This window comes from Vombatus ursinus, unplaced genomic scaffold (assembly GCF_900497805.2).
Source record: "Vombatus ursinus unplaced genomic scaffold, bare-nosed wombat genome assembly UNPS02014768.1, whole genome shotgun sequence".
In the NCBI taxonomy this organism is placed as follows: Eukaryota; Metazoa; Chordata; class Mammalia; order Diprotodontia; family Vombatidae; genus Vombatus; species Vombatus ursinus.
In genome coordinates, this window is record NW_020954546.1 from 3,534,737 (window position 1) to 3,545,496 (window position 10,760).

Genomic DNA, 10,760 nt, shown 5'->3' on the forward strand with positions numbered 1-10,760 from the left:
CCTGGCTTCCTTCAGGTCTCAGCTAAAATTCCTCCTTCTCTGAGGTCTTTGCCAATGTCCCTCAAGGCTCATACCTTTCCTCTATGATTACCTCTAGGTTATCACGTAAATATCTTGTTTGTACGTAGTTGTTTGCATGTTTTTGCCTTTCTTTATAACCCCAATACTTAGTGCAGTGCCTGGCACGCAGTAATAAATGTTCATTGACTTGGTTTGTGCCAAGGTGGAACATTCTGGAGTTTTTTATTTTTTTTTTTCCTCTCCTACATTGGGCTAGGGCTCAATTTTTTTTTCTTTCTTTCTTTCTTTTTTTTTCTCCTACACTGGGCTAGGGCTCAATTTTTCTTTCTTTCTTTCTTTCTTTTTTTTTTCTCCTACACTGGGCTAGGGCTCAATTATTATTATTATTTTTCTTTTTTTTCTTTTTCATGGCCAGGAGTAGGAATTCTAATGCCATCTGCTGGTAACTACAGAGATTTGCAGGAGGAGACACACCAGAGACAAAAATCCATTTAACAGAAGATAGAGAAGAACATTTGTAGAAATTATTCAAGCTAATGCCAACTCAGAACCGTATGTGATCAGATACTATAAATGACTGAGGGTATGCAAATCTGTGAGAAAAGGGTCGTTCATTGGAGGATTTCTTATTTTCTATTAGCTCTGTTTCGCTTCTGTATAAAACTTATCTTTTGTGATCTGTGTCTTTATAGTCTATGAATCAATCAATAAACATTTAGTAAGCGCCTTACAGGTGATGTTGGTGACAATACACCGCTTAGTGTCATAGGGGAAGGTTCCAAAATTTTCTGGGTGGAGGCAATATAACAAAGAATCACAATAAAAAAAAATCCTGTAATTTACGTGGGACTTTGAGAGTTTGTTGTTGTTCAGTCATGACATGTCTGATTCTTCTTGACCCTGTTTGGGGTTTTCTTGTCAAAGATATTGGAGTGGGTTTTGCCATTTCCTTCTCTAGCTCATTTTATGGAAGATGGACGTGTCATGATCTGTTGATACTGGATTGTTGATGGTGGAAGAAGAAATTGAGGCAAACTGGGTTAAGTGACTTGCCCAGGGTCACATAGCTAATAAGTGTCTGAGGCCAGATTTGATCTCAGGAAGATGAGTCTTCCTAACTTCAGGTCTAGCACTTTATCTATTGTACCACCTAGCTGCCCTGGACCTTTGAGAGACTGACATAAAGATTAAAATGACAGGTGTGTCTGCGATGGCTTTGAAGTGACCTTTTACATCGCCATGTCTCTTAAAAGCACTGAAAGAGTGGTGGGTCTAGTTGGCGTTGTGCTATTATGCTTCACTGTGAATGGGGGTGGGGGCTGGAGAAGGGGAGTTAGTGGAAATGTTCTCTCTAATATTAGACAAGACTGAGTTAGATAAGATTGGACTGCATGACAATATTTCAACTGAAGAGATTTTGTAGCCTGCTGTGAATTTTCTTAGAAATAATTGCCAAAATTTATATGGCATGTTTGCAAAGTAGTTTATATATATTATTTCATTTTACACAACAACCCTGGCAGGCAGGCACTATTATTAATACCATTTTACAGATATGAAACTGAAACAGAGAGAGGTTACAGGACTTTTCCAGGGACATACAGGTGATAAGTGTCTGAGACACTTAAAACTCAGTCTTTTTTTGACTCCATGTCCATAATTCTATGTGTTCTGCCACCCAGCTGCCTCTAGGTATAGATTATTGGGCAAGGATTCAGAGTTCTGGGGAAGTCACTTTTGGTGTGAGCATTGGAAATCAGCAAACATTAGAAGTCAGGGTTTGTTTTAATGTTTTGTTGATTTCTAGACTCAATAAAGTGATGGAGAACATGTTAATAGAGAATAAATTTAAAGTTATGTTGGTTTTCATTTCCCACCCCTACCCCCCAGTGATCCAATTATTAAACATTACCAGCATACCCCAGGGAAAAGTGATCCTAAGAAAGTACCATTCAGTTGCTGCTCTGTGTGGACTGGATCAGACTGTGGCACCATCTAAGGTGGAAAGGGAAGTACCTCAGGAGGGCTTGGCTCGACACATTCTACTTCAGACATGAAATTCCTCACCGGGTAATTCTTTCCTAGGTAAGACAGCTCAGAAGATGTGAAGAGACTGCTTGGCTTTACAACCTCCTCTGCTTTTGTCAGCAACAACATATCATCAGAAGCATAAACCTAGATAACAGGTTAGGGAATAAAGCACCTAGCACAGTGTGTGTTGGCACATTACAGAAGACTTGTTTTTAGAAGACAGGGTCAGCGAATTGAAGCAATATTGCTAAAACAGGCTCCTGAAAGTATTCAAGAGTTTCCAATAACCCATGCAGAGCACCATATATAGAGCCTTTGGGGAAACTCTTATGCGTCCTAAAGGTGGACTGCTCTTTTGTTGCCATGTTTGAAGGCTTACGAACATTAGAAGCCACTTTAGAATGGCTTGCCATCTGACTATCTCCCTGGGATCATCTTGCCATCTGCCCTACTGCTGACCTGCTTCTTTACATCTGAAACTCTACCCTATAGACTGGGTCTCCAGTTATGCCCTCCAATCCTTGGGGCAATTAAACTTCTCTTTTTGGAACTTCCATCCTGAGTGGGAGGCTGAATGGTGGTAACTGGTAAGTGAATGCAAACTCAAGTATTTCTTCATTAAGAAATGTTCCTTGGGTCTGTCTAGCTGCTCGAAATCAGACAGTGTTTCACATCCTAATGTGCCATCTAAGGAGTTCACCTTGACATCTCCCACACCACCCCAGTCCTACTTCTTATTCCTTTCTTTCCACTTCCTGCTCTGGAAATAGTAATTCAATCAATACTACCATTGCTTTTGGATAAGAGTATGCCACTTGTTGTCCTATGAATCAACTTGCCATCCCTGGGACTCCTGAGACCAAAACTCTTTCCTGGCCACCACTGTCCCTATATGCTATCTCCTTCTATTAGCATGCAAGCTCCTTGAGGGTAAGGACCAACTCCATTTTGTATTTGTTTTCCCAATGCTTAGCACTGTGCTTGGCACATAGTAAGCTCTTAATAAATGTTTTTCATTCATTCATTCATTCATTCGTTCATTCATTCAAGATAAGGGAGGCGCAGAGAACATACATTCACATCAGTTTCTTTACAGTAACTGATGAGAAGATTGCAAAACTATACAGATTCATAGAAAGGCTGGAGAAGAGGCTTCAGGAGCTGGTGATTAATGTGCCATACATAAAAAGCATGTAAAACATGATAAGCTGGTTCTACTCAAGCAAATTATAAAGATGATTTTAGTATATGGCAACTATAGTTGCTTAAGAAATCAGGCCATCAGTATACATAACTGACAGTATTAATTAGCAAAGGAAGGGTCAAGCAAAGAGAATAGTATGAAATAAGGAAAGTCCATCAATTTGGTTTCTGATTCACTCAAGTTCTGACCACCAAGAAGTTACCAGAGATGTTTCAACTATGACAGGTGTTTTGCAGGCTGCAGTTCACTTCCCACATCCTATTAATAAATGGAAGATTTGAGCTTTGAAGGTGTCTGCCATTGATAAAAGTGAGTCTTTGGGTATTTTGTATTCTTTATTAATAAGTTTTATGTTGATTAAGCCAGAAAAAAAAGACTACTTGTATGGAGATCAATTTCAGAAACAGACAACCATCAAATATGGTAAGAAATGTGAAGGTGAATGCCATCTGCAGAGATGGGTAGCCACCCAGGTCAACAAAGATTTTTGTGTTCATGACAGGTTAGGAAAAATGTAATGTGGCTACGAATGCTCTACTCCACAGGTCCATTGCACCAGAGACCAGGGTCAGTTCTACAGAAGTAGCCAATGTGACATATAAAACAAAGGGGATAGAAACAGTTGATATAGCAATGAGATTGGATGTATCCAGATGACTGGAAAGAAGAAGCATTTGTAGGGGAATGACACAGAAATTGTGATGCTGAACAAGGTGCAGGAACTAAATTTCCTAAGAATTCAATTTAAGTTGCTGGAAATCACCTCACCATTTTGCGAAAGGCAAAAATCAGAAATCATTAAGCAAAGGAGCACTGTGGCTGGGAGCGAGAGAACCCATTCAGAGTATGTGAAGGCAGTCAATGTGACCCAAAGTTTATAGATGTGTTGAGAGATTCCAAGCCCTTCATGATGGTTCTGAACACGTAGATACAACAATCTGGCTTCCTGAATTGCATAGGGTGTGAAAAGAGGAAATATGATATGTGAGCCAGATGTGTTCAAAGGAAATTACTACCTAATCGAGCCATTTAACTGCAGAGCAAAAAACTGCATTTGGCTCTTTAACAGGCAAATTTAAAATTTTCAACCTCTATCTAGGGAGGAGGAGCAGAGCCCAGTGGAGAAGAAAAGACAGTTACTAGCAGACAAAGAGGACTGTGAATGTGGATTTATTGTTGCATATTGTCTCTGACCAAAAGGGAGCAGTGGAATGGAGGCTAGGCAGATGACCCAAGGCTTATTGATCCAGGGTCAATGAGGGTTTCTGAAGAACCGCTTCTGTGCAGGCAAACGAAGACGCAGTCATGACAGCTGCCGATTAGGCAGGGTCATCTATTGGCCTTGGGTTCTACATCACTGATTCTTGGTGTGGAGAGAGCCAGATGATCAGCAACAGCACCCCGAGCTCCCACAGCAGCCCCAGACTGCTGGCTGTGCCCACTGCCACTGTCACTGCAGTCATATCTCTGGTGCCTGCGTCTGTGGAATCTCCTGTGATGGGAAAAGAGGCAGCAACCACCCCTGGAGCCAGAGCTGCAGCACCCCCCAGAGCTAGACCCACAGCAGGAAGACACTGGAGGAGGGCAGGGAGCCTGGGGAGGGCACTTGGGAGGGCATTTAGGGGGGCACTTGGGTGGGCACTTTGGAGGACATTTAGGGGTCTGACAATTGGGAGGACACTTAGGGGGGCACTTAGGGGCCTGGCACTGCTGCTGGCTTTGCTGGCAGGACTTCTCTGTGCAAGGTCAATCTGAAAGATTAAAAGAGAAGGTACATCAAACCAAGGCTAAGAATTTGCTTCCATTTGGGAATAATACCCACTATAATGGCAACTAATATCTAGGACTCAATTGTATCCAGAAAGGAAAATCCTCCAACAATTGTTTGGGTTGGAGTGTGAAGCCCAGGATGGACATCTATGAAGAAAATTCAAGCCTGGCTAAGTCCATGACACCCAGGTGAACAAGGCCCTAGTGTGCTTGAGGGATAAAGATCCTACTTATAGGCCCTAGCCCAATGACACTATCAGGATTCCCCATCCTCTTTTTTCATACTGACAAATGGTTATTGCTTTCTTATCCTCTCTCTAGACATTTTCTTCTCTTGCTTTTTTTTGTCTTAAGGCAACTATGGATTTGGAAATCATCAATGATTTTTAAAAAATCTATAATACATTCAAAAATATATAGAAAGCTTGAGGCAGCTAAATGTTCTAAACAAGATAGAAAAAGGTTCTCTCTAACCTCACCATCTCCCTTCACCATACCCCAAAACACACGCACCAATTGCAAACATCAAACCTATGTCACTGATCAGCACAAATGTTGTTTTGGTGAAACATGATTCCTTTTCCATCTAGGAGAGGGGCTCTCATTGACTCTTCTTGCCACAGTCATCTGGAATTGGGGGAGCCATCACACATATTGTGGCTCACATCACACCTTTTTTCTCAATCCCATCAATCTTCCTTCTTTAAGGACAATCTCAGAAAACCCTTGGGTCCATCTGTCTTTTGGTTTGCCTTGCCAAATTTGTTGGTTGAGCTTTGAGAATAGATATGTTTATAGAATGGTATAAGTAAGTTGAGCAAGCTGCCGAGGTTAAGTGGTTTGTCTGAGGTCATACAGCCAGCACGGGAGGACTTGAACCTGGGTCTTGCTATTTTAGAGTATAGTTGTCTATCTACTACACTATCATACTAGACTACTACTATTAGAATGTAAACTAAATGAGTCTGAACACTTGTACATACACATACATGTATGCATATATGGATGCAAATATACATATGTATATAAATCTATAAATGTAAGATATACATATATTCATATATGTTTATATATGTATCCCTAGTATTTATTACAGTGCCTGGTATATAGTAAATGCTTAATAATTAAAATACTCATTTTTTATTCACATTCATTATCACTGACAATACCTAACACCCAAAGTTTATAAGAAACTTTTTTACAGCATCTTATGCCATTTCAAATGTAAATTTATGTTTAACATTATATTATATCATATCATATCATATTATATATTTGCCATACATATATCATGAAGAGGATATATTATGCTGAATCTTTAGTTTTATTATTAAGAATATGGGTTCTAGACCTTCTCACCACTTCCTGGGCACATCCTTAGATATCCTGGTCATTTGCTGAGTTTCCTAGGACTTAGACAGCAGCTTCTCCTTCCCCTCTGAATATTAGGTTCCTACCTTGTTGCTTTTGTGGGAGACTCAGACTGGTTTTTGATTTGTCTAAAACAAATTCAAAGCACAACAAATGTCTCTGTTCCTCTCTAGCCTCTCTTTCTCATGCTGCTTGATCTTTCTCTCATCTTCAATGACCTCTCTCTCTGTACTTTTTTTTTTTGGTGAGGCAATTGGAGTTAAGTGACTTGCCCAGAGTCACACAGCTAAGTGACTGATATGTGTCTGAGGTCGGGATTTGAACTCAAGTCCTCCCGACTCCAGGACAGTTACTCTGTCCACTGCGCCACCTAACTGCCCCTCTCTCTGTACTTTCAAGCCTCTTCTTGTTCAAAGCTTTCCATTTTTAAGACTATACATTTCTAATTTCTTCAACTGAATCTCATGTAGCATGAATTCATGGCCTTTTGCCAGTCTCCTTGCCCTAAGTGAATACTCTCTAGATTGTTAATGTCCTTCCTGACACTTGGTACTCAGAACCAAGTTCTGACTGATACAAGAGCATCATGGGACTATTACCCTCCTATTTTGAAAACTTTAACTGGAGTCAATGACATTAACTCTCTTTGGTATTATACATCACAATAAACTCATTTTGAGCTTGAGGTAAACTACAAGTACAAACCTAGCAGATCATTGAGCACTAAACTGAAAACCTCCTTCTAGGGTGATTGCAACACTCTAATGGCTGACTAGATTTTGGGTCAAGCTATCTGGGCCCTTATGATTCTATCAAATTATAGTACTGCTAGTCTGAATTTCTCCTTTTTTCCCCTGAAGAATACTACAAAGAACTTTATCAAATAATTACCTAAAATTGAAACTTATCTAGAACATTCCTTAATTTCACATGTTTAATAACCTTGCTTTTTTTTAAAAAAAAGACATAAGATGATTATAACATGATCTATTCTTAATATAACCATATGAGCTCTTTGTAATAACTTCTTTTTATAGATTTCACCCCTTATCCCTTCAGTAATTCATTACAGAAATTTCCCAGGAATGAAATCAACTGATTTGAATGAGACCATAGATAACAGACTTCATTCTCTTACCTATTTTGAAATTTAGGAAACATTTCTCCTTCTCCAACCCTATGGTACCTGTATTATTCTCCATGACGTTTCTAAGATCACTGACAATCTCAGCACTCAAATCTGCCATATAGTTTGAACTAGGTGCTCTTGTATTGTTTCCTGACTTTTTTTAGGTATAAATTCCCCATTCTCAATTGCTGTTCTTTTCTTTCAAACCGAAGATAATTACCATTGACAGAGAAAATAGAGCAAAATAATAAGCAATTCTGATTTCCCATCATCATCACTTATCAGCATCCAACCTACACTAAGCAGTGGTCCTATCTAAGTTTTCATCATATTGTTTTCCCTAATAGAGTTCAAACAAAAAAAATTTAAATGATTGTGTCCAGTCCTCATTTTGATCTGACCAAACAAATTTTCATACCTATATGCTGTCACAACTCATAGATCTGGGGCCCTGGAGTGGATCTTTTTTTATTGTCTGAGTTTTCTTGAAATCTTACATTTTATTAACATGTAAGGTCCACCAGGACTTAATAGGACATCTTGGAGCTGAAAGAGGGAGAAGGGCTTAGTGTGCGTGTGTGTGTGTGTGTGTGTGTGTGTGTGTGTGTGTGTGTGTGTGTGTGTTATATGCCTAAACCTTTCAGTCATCACGTGTTAATCCGGATCTCTTCTCATTCAAAGCCCTCACCCAAAACACATCACCCACACATAGACAAACATATGAGTCATTGACATAAAGGGCTACTTTTTAATCCATATACAAAGGAGATTGGTCTTTTTCCAAGTGGCTAACTAAGAAGATTTAGTATTTATTAATTGTTGCTATTCCAAGCATTCTAAGAAATCCTTGATTTGAATTGTCAAACAATGATGATGCCAATGATGATGGCAACAATGATGTAACTTACTGATACTGATATAGATGCCCAGAACGTTGAGTATGTAGATGGTGAGGATGAGGATGAAGGTGAAGGCGATAAAATATCCAAGAGAATTTTTGATTTTCCACTGTGAACAACACATGCTTCATATGCCTGTTTTTACAGGCACATCTATGGCCACTACCCAAGACCATAGGAGGTTGTTCTTGGGATAGGGGATCATGGAAACATTACTCTACTTCTCTATCACCTCCTCAATTGGAAGGCAAAAATAATGATCACCATAAAAACACATTGGCAATTACAGGTACAGTGTCCTTGGAAAATTCAACTGTTGGCCCATCAGTTAACAAATATTTACTAGTATCTATTCTGTGCAAGGTCTCAGGTGAGGCATTAGGGTCAGGGTTGGGGACAATGAACACAGATAACTAATATTTGTTCCCTGTTCACATAGAGCTTACATTCTAGCAACACAGAGAAGATAACAAGAGAAGATAAATAATCACACAAGGTAACAAAATGTAAGAAATATACCAGGATAGTAAGTAAATAGTAGTCAAATGAGAGTTGCAAATGATGAGAGATGGGAATTCACAGGTGGGAGAGATCAATAAGTTCTGGAGTGACACATGGAACAGGTCGGATTTCAGCTAAGTGTGTGGATAGTATGAATTCTTTCTTTTACTGCTCATCATTCTCCTTTCTCACCTTGGGATAAAGCTGGAGAATTGCCCTCTGTGCTAGGTAATCTTTCTGGCAACTTATATATCTTCTTGGGACCTTCTTACAAATATGAAACAGCTTAATATATAAAGTACTGAACAACAGCCTCTTTGCTAAAACTTTCTTTTAGAAACTACTAAGATAGAGAAAAGAGCCCTACAATTAGGACTGAGTATGAAAGGTACTTTGTACAGTTTGCATGAGATATTATCAATTAGAAAGAAACATCTTTGTTTATACAAAGCCTTCCCTTGATGGATGAGTGGTCAGACAATATGGACAAACAATTCTCCAAAGAAAAATCGCAAGCTATTAACAACCATATGAAAGAATACTCCAAATAACTAATAATACGGGAAATATAAATCAACACAATGCTTATGTTTCATCTCACACCCAGCGAATTGAAAAGAGTGAGAAAAGATGGGATTACTCAATGTGGGAGGAATATGGAAAGAAAGGTCCACTAATACACTGTTGGTGCCTCTACGAATTGGTACAACCATTCTGGATGGCAATTTGGAATGAATGCCAATTAAATGACTAAAATGTCCAAGTCATTTGACCCAGAAATACCAATACTAGGTATATACTCCAAGGATGACATTGATGAAAAGAAAGACCTCAAATATTTACAACAATATTTTTCATGGCAGCAAAGGGCTAGAAACAAAGTAAATGCCCATCAATTGTGAACTGACTAAAATTGTGGTACAAGAACATCATGAAATACTATTGTGTTCTAAGAAATAACAAACAAGGTGAACACAGAACAGCCTGAAAAGACTCAACAATAATAGCTAGCATTAATATAGCACTTTTAGATTTGCAAAATGCTTTACAAATACTCTCATTTTATCCTCACAACAACTCTGAGATATAGAGGATATTATTATTTCCACCTTACTACTGAGGAAACTGAGACAAGCCTCATGTAGCTAGTAAGTGTCTGAGGTGAAATTTGAACCCAGGTCTTCCTGACTCCAGTGCTTTATCCACTGTACCACCCAGATGACTCTTTGTTGGTGCCGAAGCATTTTGGTCTTATCTGACTCTCCATGACCCCATTTGGGGTTTTCTTAGCAAAGATACTGGAGTGGTTTGCCATTTCTTTCTTCAGTTCATTTTACCAATGAGGAAACTGAGGCAAACAGGGTGAAGTGATTTTCCTAGGATCACATAGCTATTAAGTATCTGAGGCTAGATGTGAACTTTGGTCCTCCTGACTCTAGGGCCAGGGCTTTATCCACTGCTCCACCTAGCTGCAGATCCAGGAAGACAATATACACAACAACTAAAAGGAAGGATGAAAATAAGCATTTATTAAATGCCTACTATATGCCAGGTACTCTGTTAAGTACTTGAAAAATATTATCTCATTCAATTGCCACGACAACCCTGGGAGGTAGGTGCTGTTGAGGAAACGAGGCAAATAGTGGTTAAGTGTCTTGCTCAGGGTCACACAGTTAGTAAATGTCTTAGGCTGGATTGCAACTCAGGACTTCCTGACTCCAGGCATAGCATTCTATGCACCTGGATACCTCTCTACTGCAACAATGTAAATAAAAAGAACGACCACAAAGTCAACCATCGAAACTGAATGTTGCAAAATTATAAAGAATAAGTT